Source organism: Leopardus geoffroyi, chromosome C2, assembly GCF_018350155.1.
Source record: "Leopardus geoffroyi isolate Oge1 chromosome C2, O.geoffroyi_Oge1_pat1.0, whole genome shotgun sequence".
In the NCBI taxonomy this organism is placed as follows: domain Eukaryota; kingdom Metazoa; phylum Chordata; class Mammalia; order Carnivora; family Felidae; genus Leopardus; species Leopardus geoffroyi.
Window position 1 is genome coordinate 119,649,004 of NC_059333.1, and position 4,780 is coordinate 119,653,783.

The window sequence follows — 4,780 nt, forward strand, 5'->3', positions numbered from 1 at the left end:
CTTTTAAAATGACTCAAAGAGTTTCTTCTTTTAAATGTCTAAAGGGAAACCTCTCATCTTCTTACAGCAAAGCACCTTCCACCTTGACCTTGGATGGTGTCTTTCACCGCCGTTCCTTGCCCACTGTCATCCCCTCTGTTCACACACTTGGATCTACATAGTCCAGGCCAAATACAAATCCCATTCATCACTCCTTTTCCAGAAAGCACTGCAAATTGTTGTTGACAATTTCAGTGTTCTGGTTCCACATAGAAAAAGTCAGTCTAGCTCAGTCCTGAACAACAAGTCCAGGATGTTTATATTTAAAACGCGGGTACAAGAACTGCATTTACATATCACCAACTCCTGAGTGCTGTGGGGCTTGCCTGCTGTTTACACCGGCCTTGCCAAAGCTGTCAGTCAATCCTTAGTCACCAGGCACTTCAGGAACCAGACAAGAGACATAACAGCTAACACAATGACTGAATCTATTCAGCTATGAACTCAGAGGATCAAAATAAACCGAAAATAATCATGGAGACATTTTAAAACCCAGAGATTAATGGACAATAACCTTAATAAAATGGTCATTGTGTAGGCCAGGTATAAGGTGTCATTATGATAAACTAAATTGAAGGTTATTTTTAACTACTAATACTGCCTTAAGAAGATGGATGCAGTAACAAATGAATGAAAATTTATTTTTACCTTTCTCTACCATTTCATGTCTTAACTTCCATACAGTAAAGAATAATTGTAATTCCCCATAGATATCTCTTAGAAACTGTGAATAAATACTTTATGTATGTATTTTTATATATTTGTATTTTTAATACAACTATTAAAGTATAAATGTGTCTAAATGTTCTTGTTTGGATTTTTATCTGAAAAAGAAAGCCAAGCCTGAAGTTTCCATTATACATTCAAAGAATTGGATTCTTTGGGTCGGGTGGTAAACCACATTTTTAAATATTTGGGATTAAATCTCTTCTGGGATTAAAACAAACTGGGATAAATACATACCAATACCAATGCTCTATTAGGTAAAATCATTTGGTTACGTTGTTGGACAGGAAGAGAAGAACCTTCTTGAGGATATTATTCAACTATGTAAAAACAGTGATCCTCATGGTTTTCCATAACTCTCTAGTATTACAATGCTAAGATTCTGTCACATATTTCTCTCCCACCCCCACCCACATCTCTTTATTGGCTTAATGTTCTCTTGATGCTTTATTTTTCACTGACATATATAGGCTTCAGATCTTGTTCCTATTCAGAGTAAAACCTTTCACAAATGTATCATCCACTGTGTAGTGCTTCCTTGTCATTTATTATGGGGTGAATTATGTCTCCCCAAAATCTGTGTACTGAAGCCTAACTCCCATTATCTCAAATATGACCTTATTTGGAAATGGGTTCATTGCAGACATAAAGAAGATGAGGTATTATGGTGGGCCCTAATCCAAATATGACTGGTGTCCTCATAAAATTTTTTAAAAAAAAGGAAATTTGGACTCAGAGACAGACATGCATAGAGGGGATAAAATGTGAAGAGATACAGAAAGAAGTGGACTAGAAGAAATTCTTTCTCACAACCCTTAGAAGAAATCAATCTTGCTCACCACACCTTGGTCTTGGACTTCTAACCTCTAGAAATGTGAGACAATTTGGGTTGTTTAAGCCACCCAATTTATGTGCTTTGTTATGGAAGCCATATTATATTCAGCATTCAAGTAATTTTTCCAGATGAAAGATTACTTCTTTTTAAAATATGTCTTCCTATAGAAATCTCTTTCTCTACTCAGTTCTTCAAATTCCCAATCCTAATTTGAAATGGCCATTTCTGAACATTTTTTATTTTCACTTTCTTTAGAAGCAGCATCCAGAACTAATTGTAGAAGCCTTGATGCAAGGATCAATCAATGAGCCACCGTTTCCTCACTTGCAAAATGTATTAAAAGTTACTATGCAGGACTGCTTTGAGGATTAAACAAAATACCATACATGAAAATGTTTGAATTGCTACTGATGTTTCTGTGTCCTTTGCAATACCCTAACAATTCACAGAATTAAAGTACCTGTTTTTGTCTCCACAGACTTCAGGTAGAACTTTCCAGAAACAGAAGATAAATAACAACACTCGAATCTTTATCCCGTGTCGTCACTGATGCTCAACGGTCACCATCATATACTATGATTTATATCCTCTTTCCTTATTCTACAACATTCACACATCCCTGGGTAAAGTTCATCTTCATGTCCTGACCTCATACACAAGCAGGAAAGATTTTTCTGCAGTTTATCCTTATCAGCCTGACATTTAATTACCCAGAGAAGCTTAGTGTCATCTGTGAACTTGAAGATTTTACTGGGCACTTCATCTTCCCAAACACTATAAAAACCTTAAATGAAGCCAGTCCTGGCAGTAATCCCTAAAGCAGAGCCTCTAAATCTGAGTGCTGGGAATGGGTTACAGATGTGCTGAGGTGCAGATGTCTCACGAGCAGCCTTTTCCATGTGAGTAGACAATGCCAACATTATCATTTTCTATAGGTGTTGGGTAAGAAAAATTGGAGCCTGACACCTTAAAGATAGCTTCTGTTAAGATCGTTTTATTCATAAAGGTAGTTCTTTTGCCCTTGCCTTTTTTCCTTTCAATAAACTAGGTGGCTAGCCATGAACCTATATTCTCCTTAATTTCTATGCAATTTGTTCCGTGTGTGTGTGTGTGTGTGTGTGTGTGTGTGTGTGTGTGTGTGTGTTCTATGTCTATTTTTAGTAGACTACAGCATAGATGATTTTCAAATGTGTTGCCGTCATGATATGATAACTGAAAAATCACAGGAGAGATGGAATTCAAAGTAATGTGCAGAATCAGTCCCGTGAATAAATAAATCAGAAATGAAGGTCAAAGCACTCATATGAGGTATCAATGTCAGAATCAACAGATGAAAACATCTTATGTTCATCATGTGGAACTATATCATTATGGAGTCTACATACGTTCAGAAGCCTTGTAAATGTTACCTTTATTTTATGCCTACTGGATATTCCTTGGGACATTCCAAAAGGTCATCTCAATTGAATGTTATTTGTTTTACATAAGCCTGGCCAAAGTAAAGCTTTCTGAAAAGATAAGGAGTTCCTGTGCACATAACTCTTCTCTCAGATGATAATGAAGTTGGGGGTGGGGGCAGTCCTGTAGTGTAAGGATAGGAATTCCCAGAGTAAAAGTTGAGGGGGAACAAACCCCAGCAAGGCTGGGACATGTGGTAGAAATCTAACAGCCTGAACAGAGGAGTGGCAGACTCATCCAATGGTTTGGAACCTAAACTCCCCACAGGAGTGGTTCAGTAAACAAATAAAAAATAATAATAAAGAGCAATAGTGAGGGAGAGGTGGAAAAAAAGAAACATGAAAGCAAGAATAAAAGGAACAGATAGTAGGAGAGAAAAAAAAAAAACAAAAAACCTTGGTGAAATAACCCAATTCATGTCTTGTAGTAACATCTGTTGCTATGGGAAGACAGCTCCTATATACGCCAGTAGCAAAACTCAGTTTGAAACTTAAAAACTGTGTGAGTGTGCGTGTGTGTGTGTCCTCAATATTTTAGGTAGGTATCTTGTGTCTGAAGAAAACAATATAAGAATTATCTGGAAAGCCAATTACTGATGCATATTGTGCTGTCATAATCATTGCGCTTTTGCATTGTATCAGAAGCAACAAACCTGAGCATATGATCTCTCTGGGGTAGGATCCACAGTGAGAGGAGGTTGAAGAGAAAAGGCAGTATTGAGCAACTTGTGAAATGATGTCCCTGATCCTAGGAGACCGGCCTATGTGCCAAGCTGATTTTTTTCACTACTTGAATTTGTGGGAGTCTTTGAGATTCTCTCTCTGCCATCTCCTACTGTACTACCAGTAATACACAGGGCGCCTGCATCATTCTCAGCCTCACACCCACAGACAGGCCCTTGCTGGGCTATGTCATGTCAGAATTATTTTGAATGGATTTCCTTTCAAAATGGTTCCACTCAGGCTCCCTCCAGGTGGGTGGACTGGGAGATCCCTCCGAGATTCTTCCCACTTCATGTAAGGTGTTGAAAGGAATCTGTTCTTCTGTCCCTATAGAAGGGAGAACCCACAGTGTGCCCATAATCTCTCAAAAGAAGATTTCCCTCATTCATTTCCTACTTCTATGCTTTTCTGGTTGGAGGTGGGAGATCACTAGTATGACAGAACCATTTTAACTATCTCTTAGCACATCCTGGTTAAAAGGTCTGGCTCCTTCCTTTGAAACTTGTGAGATACTTGACATCTACTGCATCATTCCTAGCCTTGAGGGCCTCAACCAAAAACCAAACACAAGCATTTCTTTTTAATTCAATTTTAAATGGCCATATTTGAGGTTAAATATGGTGTATTTAGATAACTTCACGTTTCAACGTAATGAATATCTTGTGTATCAGTTTTCCCGTCCTACTCTTACCACCTAATTTTGTCAAAATGAGACTTATTAGACAACTCTTCTCTGTCAACCAGAAGTTTTTAAGAGAGACCCAAGAGAAATATATATACTAAATTCAACTCTTTCCCATTCCTGAAATAGTGGTTCTCCTAACAAATAAACAGAACACATACCTCATTCAATGTTCTCAAAGTTACAATCTTCTAAGTGGTCTTTTACTGTAAAATAAAAGAACAAATTTTTACTCACTGCCCAACTTGGAAGGATCACCAGATGCACTGGGAAGAACTGTGTTTTGCTATTACTTACAGAAAGATGTGGTTTTTCTGT